At 55.1% G+C, this 12,585-nt stretch overlaps 1 protein-coding gene across 3 annotated transcripts in view; it reads right to left on the reverse strand.

The window, feature by feature from the left end:
• ZCCHC7 (zinc finger CCHC-type containing 7) overlaps nt 1-2,594 on the reverse strand; it is a 117,489-nt gene extending 114,895 nt beyond the window's left edge. Inside the window, exons 1-2 of one of the 3 annotated variants that reach the window (XM_074856411.1) lie at nt 2,572-2,594; nt 1,714-1,753 (exon numbers count right to left, since the gene is read on the reverse strand). The gene's annotated coding sequence lies outside the window, so the exon portion shown is untranslated. Of the gene's footprint in view, nt 1-1,713; nt 1,754-2,567 lie in introns of all 3 variants that reach the window. The other 2 variants (XM_074856412.1, XM_074856413.1) reach the window with 2 other exon arrangements.
• Between the last annotated feature and the right edge of the window lie 9,991 nt (nt 2,595-12,585).

A 12,585-nucleotide genomic window follows, 5' to 3' on the forward strand; every position in this document is an offset into this window, starting at 1 on the left:
AGACTGCCTGCCAGCACTTTTCATCTGGTCTGTTAAAAAAACAACGTCCCCCACTTGATAAAGTAACAAAAGTTGGCAGCAGCACAGCCAAAGTTGCTTCTTGGCCAAAATTCTAAAGTGGTTTGGGACTCTCAGCTGTGAGGTAAGTCCAGGAGGGGCTTTGCCTAAGGGCCACCAAGGTGCCCAGGCCAGTCCTTCCCGTGCCATTCCTGCTTCACACACCCTGCTTCTCCCTGCCGACTCCTCTCCTCTGCCTCACTGCGTTACTTCTGCTGCTCTTACTTTCTCAACTCCCAAAACCTTTCAGAGCTCACACATTAACCTTCTCCTCTCTTCCTCTTGCCATTTGAAATACGCATTCGGCTTAACTTCAAATATTAAGATTTCTTAAAAGAAAAAACTCTCAAACAAAAATCAAAGTGCAAAAAACATTACTTTTTCATTTTTTGCCAATATGACTTTTGAGACAAGTGTACTGTTTGCACCATAAATCATCAGTGAATTCAAAGATTTCCTTACTCTCCTTGACGTCTGCTTGCTCTTTGCAGTAATGTCAAATCTAACACTTTATGACAAAGGCTGCACTGAAAATACAACAAAGATATTTTTTGCTGTCTTAGGAGGTGAAGACAAGACATAACCTACAGTCAGACTCTCTGTCACAGGTAGGAACAGCAATGAAATGGAAAAGAAAGGTCTTTCGAGGAAATTACCAGAAACTTCCTATCAAAACAGAGGTTCAGACATCAGAGTAGTAGGAGACATCAACAGCGTTACAGTCGTGTGCAGAACAGACCTTTTCTCAGTTTTCTGTTCACTCATATTTGTGATACATGAACTGTCTAGTCTTTTAGACTGTTAAGGTACTGCAAAGGTACAACCAACATGAAATTGATAAAGAACTTAAATGGTCAAACGCAGTTAAGTGAAATCTTTCACGTCAGCAGCTGTACCTGCCTTTCTACCCTTCATCAGAAGTTTCTGGGAGAGATAAGCAATAAAAATTATTGTTATGAAGCAGAGCTCCAAAATGAAAAATCACGTATTTGTTCTTCTTGCTACTCTACAAAGGTATGCAGATGTCAAACCTGAACGTATTTTTTTAAAAAACCCTGCAATACACGTTTATGATCAGAGGTGAATGTCAGGGACAGTTCTTCCCTTCACCTGCACTGCGTTTCTGTACCCAACCTAGCACAGATCGCGTTCTGCTGTCGGGATAACCGAGCTGCACTCAGAGCAGGTGAGAAGGAAACAGCTTTCATTTGCCACCAAGGTGAGAGGCGCAGCGTCAGACACCCCGCGGCACTCCCCAGCCCCACGTGCTCACAGAGTAGAAATGTCCTCACAGAGAAACGTTTAAAAATGTCCTGAAGTAGGTCCCAGGGCAGCCAACCCCGGATTTCACAGAGCAAACCCTGACGAGGACGTACTGCACCATCGCCTCAGTTTCAAGAAGCCAAGAAAAAGGCAGACAGCACCTCGAAGCTGATCTAATGGTGGCATTTCCTGCCATTTTTGGCTAAACTGTGTCACTCGCTTCATGCAAGGATAACTTGTGCTGCTCAGTGCCGAGATGTAAAACTCGTGTCGATTTGCTGTGTGTTTGAGAAAATGTTTCTCTTCTGTACTTTAGATAAGTGCAAGTAAGTGTAGAGGAGAGAAGAGGAGCTCTGGGGAAGAGGGGAATGTTTTTCTAGTGACAAGCTATACCTTCAGGAGATCACAGGAAAATATCTTCCACACCCAAACCCTGAAAAATAACAAAATATTCGAAGTTTACTTCAAGCCTTTTGGAAGGTTTCTTTCCCCTTAGCAGTTCTCAGAATGGTGTTTAACCGTCACTGCGCAAACATCCCCACGTTAATAATTTGCTTTTCCGTAGATCGGGGCTGGATGGGGCCCGGTGACCCGACCGCGGCCGTGCCGGCCTGAAAGAAGCACAAACCCCGCGTGTCCGGAGCAGCAAACGGGGGACAACGAGCCGCGGGTCGGCGGGCAGGCGCTGGCGGCCCGGCAGCTCTGAGGGACCCCTCGGGGTGTCCCCTGCGGCGGCCCCGCCCCGTCCCGAGCCGGGAGCCCCCGGGGCTGGAGGCTCGTTGCTGGAGTCGGTGTGAGGGCCGGGACCCGCCGCGGCCGGAGACAGACACGGACACGACTACGGTGACTCGCACATCTGTTTAATGGCAACCAGCGTTCGCGCCCGCGGACCGGGCCAGAGCCCCGCCACCGCCCCGCGCCGGCCCGGCGGGAACCGGGCACCCGGCGGGGCCCTGGGGGCACCCGGTCGGCGCTGCCCGGCCGCAGAGGGCGGGCCCGCGGCGGCGGAGGCAGTCCGGGCCGCCGGGACAGGCCGCACCGGCACGGGCACCCCGGGCAGGGCCCGCCGCGGGCAGGGCGGGCGCCAGGCGCGGCCTCCGCGGGGAGGCGGGGGGTCGGCGGGGGGCGGGGGCCGCGGGGCCGGTGCCCGGCGGGGCGAGGGGCGGCAGGAGCCGTGCGGGGGGGAAGGGGCCGGGGCGAGGGGCGGGGGGGGCGGGGGGCGGGCGGTGCCGGCGCCGCTCCCGTACTCACTGCCGGCCGCGGCGGGACACGACGAGCCGGAAGTGGCGGCACAGTCGCCCCGCCCCCGGCCGCGTGGTTCCGGCCACGCCCCGCGCCGCGCCGGGCCTGCGCAGCCCCGCCCCCACCGCGGGATCGCTCCGCCCCCGCCCCGCCCGGACCACGCCCCCGGGGCAGGAACAGGGAGGGGAGGGGCTGAGGGGAGGGGCTGAGGGGAAGGGGAAGGGGAAGGGGAAGGGGAAGGGGAAGGGGAAGGGGAAGGGGAAGGGGAAGGGAAGGGAAGGGAAGGGAAGGGAAGGGAAGGGAAGGGAAGGGAAGGGAAGGGAAGGGAAGGGAAGGGAAGGGAAGGGAAGGGAAGGGAAGGGAAGGGAAGGGAAGGGAAGGGAAGGGAAGGGAAGGGAAGGGAAGGGAAGGGAAGGGCCGCCACAGCAGATGCTCCAGGAAGAGCTGTGCAGGCCCAGGAGGGAGGGCCGTTGTGCTCAGGCTGCTGGGGGCGAACAGAGAGCAGCCGGGGGAGGAGTGGTCGTTTGGGTGCCAAGAGCCTTGGCAATCAGCTCCGAGGGTGACTGTGCTGGAGGGCTGGACCTGGAGCAGTGACCCACCAGGAGAACCCACGGAGGGTCCCTGAGGACAGGGCTGAGATGGGAGCAGCCAGGCTGTGGGGTCTGGTGGATGCCCTGGAAAATCTGGGCCTCTTGCCTAAACCTCCTGCCAGATTTAAACAGTTTAACCCGATTTTTCAATCTCGAGCGGGGGCTGCTTTGGGGAAGGCCGAAGATGTGGCACATCGTGTTTCGGGGTGGTTTGGGGGAGAAGGGACGCTCCGGGCCGGCGTTGAACTTGGCAGAGGTGCCGCATCCCCACGGCAGAGGTGCCGCATCCCCACGGCGTTTGGCCCTGGCACCTGCACCCCCCACCTGGCCCGGCCTGTGTCCGAGAGCAGCAAGGAGCCCTCATGCAGAACTCCTTTCTGACAGCACAAGGATGAACAGGGACCTTTTTTTCTAGGAAAATCCTGTCACAGCGCAAACGGCCGAAGCGGGGTTCCCTGCCCACGACGGGGCCCACAGGCACGCGGCGCGCTGGCCGGGAGCCTGTGCGGGGCTGCTCGGCCAGCGGGCCCCGGCGTCTGCAGGGACCGAGATCACCTGTGCCACCCTCTCCTTATGGTGTTGATTGCTCTAATCATGAGCATTTCCGGTGATGCTTTAAGGAGTCGGTGCCCTTCTCACTGGGATGGTCATGAACCAGCACCTCCCAGTGCAAAGCAGCTGCCCCTCCCTGACCTGGTGCTACAGGAGGTTTCCTCATCTCCCTCTGGTCTGGGAAGGTCAATCAGTGCTCACGTGTCTTTATTTTGCTGTCCTTTAATTTTAGAACAGACTTCTTCCACCCTGGAGGGGCACAACAAGCACTGCAGATCTCCAAGCATACGGAATTGCATGAGGATTTGCCTGAAACTGGAATGCCCCGTTGAACGCCACTCCATGTTTTTCATCTATAAATGGCTTTGGATATCAGAGTTTCATAAAAATAAACATTCTGTAAGCTGAATTTCTGCACTGGGCTGCTTTACCTGCTGCTCTGGTGATGGCAGTTGAAATATTTTCCTATGCAGCTTACTAAAGAGGAATAAAAATGAATGTAAATAAAAGCTTTTAAGGGAGCTAAAGTCAACATCTGAGGTAAAAGCTCTCTCCTGGTTTGCTGATTACAGATACCAATTAAACTCGGACACCAGAGTGAAAAGAGCAGGTGTATTTTACTGGGGATAACTAAATGATGTAACAGAGTAATACAGAAAACATGCAGTAAGAAAAGGCAGAATAGTGCACTTAAATAGGAAAATACAGGGTAATGCATCAAATCATTACTACCTGAGAGAGAGAATAGTGGCTAAGAAAGATACATCCCCATTTTCATACGTTACCATCATCCAGACCCGCAGTCGCTGGGCAGCCCCGGTTACAGCGAGGATTTGTTGAGCCTGTCCCAGCAAGAGGGAAATGCTACGTGGTGCGTCCACCGGTAGCTGAGGCATCCAAAGTCACTGTGAGTGGGTCCAGCCTTATATACCCAAAAATCAGCAAGCCAGAATAGCTGGCACCTTTGATTTGAGCAGAAATATCTGGTTTCATTCTCCCGTTGGATTCCACCCAGAGCCTGGCCAGGGCTCGGGGGGGGAAACAAGGGAGTTTCTAACAAGGCCAAACACTTGGGTTCTCGGCCTTGAACAAGGCTGAGCAAGGGAAGCTGGGTACATTCTCAGCATTTCGTCCTCACTGCTGATGATATTTGGGGCCACATCTTTCACCAGCGAGCTGACATACTTTGTTAATGATTACAGACTAAGTTAGCAGCTTCGACTCGGGGCCTGTTGTTCAGGCTTCAGTATTTCAATGCTTTAGCACTTTTAACATCAGAATAGGTGGTTTGCTATAACTTAGTATAATACCCATTAGCACAATGGTTATCAGTTATAAAATATAAGGATTCATCTATAGTCAGCTCTGGCTTGGGCCGGTTGTCCAAGCCTCAGCACTTCATCTCCATGTAAAAGCATGTTTCAGAAACAAAATCTAAACGATTGGTAGAAATTCTCAGTGACGCCCTGGCACTCACCTGGAGTGTGCTGGAAAGTTTAACATGCTTTCTTTTTATTGTGTTCTGATTTCTTGTTCAAATATAATGGATAGGAAGAACAAGCAGTTTCCTCTTAACAGCTAATTCTTTAATGCACCACAGACTTTCAAATAACTATCTTTCCCGCTTTTTCTCTTGAAAGCAAACCTCTGTAGAAAAGCGCAAATTTAGTTTTCAAATATTCTGTCACGATGATGAGCAATTCTCTGCTTACAGCTTTTGGTTGAATTACTTCCGTGGAATTCTCAGCGGGTTTAGCAAGAACGGCTCCTCTTCACTCGCCGTGATGCTGGAGGGGGTTGGTTGTTGCTCAGTGGCCCAGCAGCAGCAGCATCGCCATCGTGGCTGTGGCCAGCAGGGACAGGGAAGGGATCTTACCCCTGTGCACGGCACTGGTGAGGCCACCCCTCGATGACCGGGTTCAGTTTTGGGCCCCTCACTACAAAAAGGCCATTGAATGACTCGAACATGTCCAGAGAAGGGCAACGGAGCTGGTGCAGGGTCTGGAGCACAGGTGTGATGGGGAGCGGCTGAGGGAACTGGGGGGGTTTAGTCTGGAGAAGAGGAGGCTGAGGGGAGACCTCATGGCCCTCTACAACTCCCTGAAAGGAGGGTGCAGAGAGGGGGAATGAGTCTCTTGAGCCAAGGAACCAGCGGCAGGCCAAGAGGGAATGGCCTCAAGCTGCGCCAGGGCAGGGTCAGACTGGCTCTTAGGAAGGATTTCTTTGCAGAAGGGGTTGCTGGGTGTTGGAATGGGCTGCCCAGGGCAGGGGGGGAGTCCCCATCCCTGGAGGGGTTGAAGAGTCAGGTTGACCCAGCGCTGAGGAATCTGGTGGAGTTGAGAACAGTCAGTGTGAGGTTCATGGTTGGACTGGAGGAGCTTCAAGGGCTTTTCCAACCCAGATGATTCTGGGATTCTGTGACATGGTCCCACGCTGCTGGGAGGGGGAAGACACCTAGCTTGGCTCCAGGCAGGGCTCCGGGAAGAGCCCGCTCCCATCTGCCTCTGCGAGCAGGGCCAGTGAGCACCGCGGCTGGCAGCGCCGAGCGCCAGAACCATCCCCGCTGCCTCCTGCGCTCGCAGCAGAGACGGGACGAGGCTGCGGGGCTCTGCCTGCCTTCAACACGCAGGCAGCTGCAGGAGTCGAGGCCAGTGTTAACGAGCGTGTGCTGCTAACGAACATCAGCCTTGGTTTGAGGTTCAGATGGGCCCGGTTTATCATTTTTCTGAATGTGTGGTGTCCCCGGGGCTGGCTGGGAGCGGGGCTGTGCGCGATGTCCCCAGCTGCCGCACGCAGACACGAGCACCGAGCAGGTCCGGCCTCGCCGCCTCTCGCTAGCGAGCACTTGGACGCTCCAGTCTCCCCAGTACCCTCCTCGCTGACACTGGCCAGCACAGCTTGACGTCGGGTGGCGACAGCCCTCGCTGGCGTGTGCCCAGGCACCAGGTCACGCAGCCCCCCCGACCCCAGGTCTGGCTCTAAGACCTCTGCACAGGCGGAGAGAGCCCCTCACCCAGGAAAACCGTTGGACGCCGCATTTCACATCACCGTTTAATATCAGGAGCTCCCGTTAGAGCCTGCAGAGCGTGACTCTGATTTCATGAGTGTCACGGGCCCACGGCCGGCAGCACCGGGAGTCACCCCAGGCACCCGAGCGGCGGGAGAGGCAAGCAGGAGCGGGTGGGTGCAGGGAGCCGGGGGAGATTTCATCCAGGTCTGGTGCTGTGGGAGCGCTGGCCGAGCAGCTCCTCTGTGTCCTGCCCCGGGACGGGCTCCCACGGGGCGCCTGCTGAGCCCAGAGCTTTTGTTTTTCATTTCATTTTTTTGCAGGCTTTTCCGACTTCGGGGGCTTCCTTAATGCACTGCTAGCGCTCTATTTCCAACATTCCTGGCGTGTAATTACAACCTGCGTTTTGCCTCTGGGAACGTCAGCGCAGGCACGTACGTGGTGGCTGAAAAAGTGCCTCTCGAAGGGCAAAATGATCTGATTCTCTGGTCTTCAAGGCTTTGGGTCAAGACAGAAGTGAACAAAATTGACCCACGTGTATGAAAGTTTTATCTTCTAGCAGAGGGCGAGCAGACCTTGGCAAGAGTCAGAAACACAGCCCTGGCACACGATACTTGTAACTGGTACCTTTCTCTGACCTCGCGGTAACAGCTTTCAAAACAAAAATGTTTTTGCTGCTGCTGGATGCTACAAAACCTTCACAAATGTATCAGATAATTAACTGTTGCAAAACGTGCTGTTAATATGATTAAAGGATGAGCTCGAATTGAAAAATGTTTCACGTTTTTCCCCAAGGACACCAATGGACTGTACTGACCCCGGGCTGTGTCTGACCCCATCTCCCCTCACCGGGCCCAATCCTGACCGCTACCTGCAGGCCGACATCCCGGCTGGGCCTTGGCCTGTCCCCGTCCCCATGGAGGTGTCTGGTGCCCTGGGCTGGGGCTGTCCCAGTGCCCCTCAGTTGTCCCACTCCCGGCTGGGTGGTGGGGTGGGCACTGGGCACCAGGGCAGCTACTCGAATGGTGTAAAATACATGTTTGGAGAAAGGTCTCAGGTCAGGTACCTTTCCTCAGAGTGTTTCCAGTAAACAAAATTCTGTATTTCTAGAATAAGCAGCAGAGAGATTAGAGGATTTGGGTTTAGCACTGACTACAGTGGCATTTTATGCTCACAAGAACCCGTTCTTGCCAGATTTGACCTTGAGAGGAAGTTTCATTTGTGGTGGAATCACCGCAGGATGTCAGCAACTGCCTCTGATGCCTCCTGTGCGCCATGGCCTGTCCCCACAGACTCGCCCCCCCAGGGCCACCGCTGCTCTGGGGACACAGCAGGAGTGGGCAGCAGCCCCTGCAGCCCCCCCCCCGACCAGTTCCCCTCCGTGCCACCAGTCCCCGAGCCCAGTCTGGGCCGTAGGTCTATCTATGGGGCTCCCTTATGATGGAGGCCTGATGGTGGGTCTCGGTGTGGTTTGTGTTGCTCCGGTTGGCATCAGCATGGACGGGAACACACAAACCAGCACAAACTTTCCCACCCAACGCACAACAACGGTGCTCACTGCAAGCCTCACCCAGCAGGGTTGGGGTCTTCTCCAGGTCTCCCAGTGCAGCTTCTCTAGCCCAGCCAGTTCTGCGTGCAGATGAGGTCATCAGGACCAAGAAAGGCTTTTACTGAGCTCGACTTCACAGCTGTCACCACTTTAGGACAACACTGCAGCACAGGGGTTTAGGCATGGCACCGAATTTCTGAACGTCGCATGGTGCAGGAGGAGCAAGGCTGCGTTTGCCTTCATCTTGTTTGTCTCTCCCTGAAGACACAGCCCTCATCAGACCTTTTACTTCATCTTGTCCAGGTGGGGAAGCGGCTCAGCTCCATTTCAGATGTGCCATGGGGTGCTTTGCTGCTCCAGAGAGGCAGACATCATTCACTGCAATGGCACTTACGCATGACCCGGCGTTCTCACCCTCTCATTCTTCCTCTCCCAGGCAAACCGAGTCCTGCTGCTGCCTTTGCTTCTGCCTGCTGTGTCTGGGGAGCAGTGATAAACCTGGCCCAGACTGCTCACCTCCTCCCCTGAACAGCGCACCATTGGTGTGCCAGCGACTCACGAGAGGAGAGGACCTCAGCACAGAGTTTCAGGTTCTGACGCTCAGACGTGGCCCGGAGATGAGGGCCTGGCACCCCTTTTCCACCCCGTTGCTGGTGCTGTGAGCTCCAAGCTGCTGTTCAGCTCAGCTTGCGGGGCTGCACTCCCTGCCTGGGGAAAGTCCCCTCTTCTTCCACAGATTTCCGAGCTGCTCAGGGTGGAAGGAGGCATCTTTCTGCAGCCCAGAACAGGGCTCTGAGGCCACAGGGAGCTGCAGGATTGAGAACAACCCTGTCTCCTTCCTGCCTGACACTGTCGGCTGCCGCAGACACCAGCTTCCCACTGTGATTTGCCCAAACCCCCCCAGAAGTCACTGTCCGTGCAGGGAAAGGAACATCTCTTCTCCCACAGCTGATGGTGCTGCCCGCCATCCCCGCAGTGCCCTTCCCCTCCCCACTTGGCTGCCCGCTGGTGAGTGGACAAACAACTGCACAAACCCCACAAGAAGAAAGAGGCATGACAGAGTCTGCGGGGAAATCCGTGCAGGTTGCAGAGAGGGAGACTTTGCAGCACTGAGACAGTCTGGGTCCCCCTGAGTCTCTCAGATCGCAGGTGGAGGTCGTCATTCTTCCACCACAACCTTTATGTGCTTAAAAAAGAAAAAGGAAGAAAGAGGGAGGTTTTTTATATATGTAAACTGGCAATTTATGGTCCAAATGCCAGTAGGTGGCACCCAAGAATGTGCAGCATTGTTTCCAGCCTTTGTGCAAGCCTGGCCACTTGCTCGCCAGAGATGTCTTCAGCCTCTGCTCTCCCGGCGCGCGGGGGAAGCCTGGAGGGCTCTGCCACTCGGGTGGGCAGCCGTCAGAAAGGGCCCTGGGCAAGGGAAATGCTGATTTTCCTTTGCTTCTTTTCAAAGTGTGTTTCTGAGCACTGTAGGAAACATCACGAAGGAATCCAGAATTAGTCTCAGCAGTGTTACTCATTAATAAGGTGTCCATGACAGGGTGCTGGTTTCTGTTGGTTGTTACTTTCTGAGATGTCAGCCCTGAGAGGTGAAACGGCCTCCCAGAGCCGCTGCTTCACCAGGTGCTCCTCCGAGCATTTGCAGCTGGAAGGAGCTGCCCGGTCCAAGAGTGTCACTGAAGAAAGTCACAAGAGTCTTGGCCATGTTGAGAACCTTTTGTGATGTTCCTTCCAGTCTGGAACAAGGCGAGAATGTGACTGAAGAATGCAGGTTGATTAAATGTGCACAGGCAATCATCTCCTTGTTTTTAAGAGCTCAATTTTGCAATCTTGTCAAACATTATTTTCCCCTGGACTCGTTGAATGGAATGGGTTGTACACATTCCTGGTTACGCGTGCTCAGTGAAGTTATCTCTGACCCAGCGTAGGCTGTTTCCTGATAATCACGCTCTTTTCGTCCGGCAGCTGCAACCGGTGGTATTTTTTGTGTTGGGTGTCTGGGCCTGTGAACACCAGTTTCATCTGTCCTGATGCAGTAAAATACATAAACTTGGAGGTGATGAACCACTCCTCATCCTTGAAGTTCAAAGGTGGACCTGCCCCACTGTGCCAGGCAGGAGCAGGCAGTGCTGCCGGCAGCCGCGCTCTGGGTTGCAGCTGCAGGAGCGCCGAGATGGTTAAGGATAAGCAAGAGGCAGGGAAAGGCAGGGAGAGGTGGGAATCACAGAATCCCAGAATCATCTGGGTTGGAAAAGCCCTTGAAGCTCCTCCAGTCCAACCATGAACCTCACCCTGACCGTTCCGAACTCCACCAGATCCCTCAGCGCTGGGTCAACCCGACTCTTCAACCCTTCCAGGGATGGGGACTCCCCCCCTGCCTTGGGCAGCCCATTCCAACGCCCAACAACCCCTTCTGCAAAGAAATCCTTCCTAAGAGCCAGTCTGACCCTGCCCTGGCGCAGCTTGAGGCCATTCCCTCTTGTCCTGGTGCTGGTTCCTTGGCTCAAGAGACTCACCCCGCCTCTCTGCACCCTCCTTTCAGGGAGTTGTAGAGGGCCATGAGGTCTCCCCTCAGCCTCCTCTTCTCCAGACTAAACCCCCCCAGTTCCCTCAGCCGCTCCCCATCACACCTGTGCTCCAGACCCTGCACCAGCTCTGTTGCCCTTCTCTGGACACGCTCAAGTCATTCAATGGCCTTTTTGTAGTGAGGGGCCCAAAACTGAACCCACTCATTGAGGTGCGGCCTCACCAGTGACAAGTACCACGTTTTTACCCAGCTTGGATGGCTGGGCCCCAAGAGTTGTGGTTAACAGAGTTAAATCCAGTTGGCATCTGGACACGAGTGGTGTCCCCTGGGGCTCGTTTTTTTTGGGAAATAAGAGGGAGAAGAAGAGCAGCTGAGCCAGGACAGGGAAGAGGTGGTAGACGTCTGCCACTGCAGTTGCCATTTTCCCATCTTGCCTCCCATTCCAGCATCAGAAAGCTGCCTTGCCCAGGTCACAGGAATGGCACTTTCAGAAGACTTTGTACGGAAACAGCGTGAAAATCTCAGGTGCGGAACTCTGGCAGAGCTCAGGGTGACCTGCCCCGGTGGGGTCCCTCTTAGGAGCCCTTCCTAAGAGCACGGAAGCTACGCACGGCTCCAGTGCCACAGGACCTGGGCACAGACCACAGGGACACTTATCACCACATTGGGTCTGGACCTGCGGAGCTGCAGCCCATCATCATCCTCAGCCAAGTGCAGCAGGGACGGGAGCACTTCAGAAGTTAATTAAATTCCCACTCCCCCCCACCTGATCCGCTCCTCCTCTTCCCAACGCTCCACTTTGCCGTTTCAAACTGAGCAGTGGGAGAGGGGAGGGAGTGTAATTATTCAGCTCCTTAGAGCTAGATCTACAGTGCTTCATAGCTTGTTAATTACAGTTTCAGCTGTGCTCGTCAGTGGAGGGCCAGGAGAGCATGTGGGGAGTGGGGGCATGGGTCGAGGGACGCGGGGAAGCTGGGAAGAAGCCACAAGCCAGAGTGAAATGGGGCGGAGGGACAAGGGTACTGGCAGCTGGGCAAGAGCAGCGGGGAGTGGGAAGCGGAAGGAGAAAAGAGGAGGCAGACAGAGCTGCGTGGGGGTAGCAGCGTGGTTTATCCGTGGAGAGTGACAGGAACGCAGGTGAGGCACCGAGGGATGCCGTGTGCTGGCAGCATCGAGGCATGTCCTTCCTGCCTGCCTGCCTCCTCTGGCAGAGCAGGTCAACGCCCGGGGTCCCAATCCCAACTCTGCCAGTGCAGTTGCAGGGGGATCGGTTTCTGGAGGACAGAATGGCTTTCACAACGTTTTGACCCTTGTCAGAGAAAGTATTTCCTTTCCTCAATCATCCTAATTTTCCCACTCAATGAGCAAAATAATTGCAGCGGTGTTCTGTCTCTCTCCCAACTCCAGCAAGTAAGAATCCTCAGCATTTTCAGGGCAAAAAACCCAACATCCCTCCTCTGATGAAGAGCTGAAGCCCTCTGAGGGACGCACGCGGGGCCCCAGCCTGCCCCACAGCGGAGCTGCCAAACCCCAGCGCTCAGTCAGGGACCCCTGACACACGGACCAAGCAAGCAAGGACAAAGCTGCCCATGTGCTCCCCTCGCCCCTGGGGCAGCCCCCGCCAGAGAACAGCATTTCTGCTGCTGCCCCCTGCTCTGAGCGCCCTGGGCTTGAGGGAAGAGGTTGTCCTTCTGGACATCCACAGTTTCCAAAAATAGGTTATTTAAAAGAGCATGGTGGAGAGAAGGATGTGCAGGTCCTCTGTAGAAAACCATTTTGGGCTTATCTACAGCTT

This window comes from Strix uralensis, chromosome Z, assembly GCF_047716275.1.
Source record: "Strix uralensis isolate ZFMK-TIS-50842 chromosome Z, bStrUra1, whole genome shotgun sequence".
Lineage (NCBI taxonomy): Eukaryota > Metazoa > Chordata > Aves > Strigiformes > Strigidae > Strix > Strix uralensis.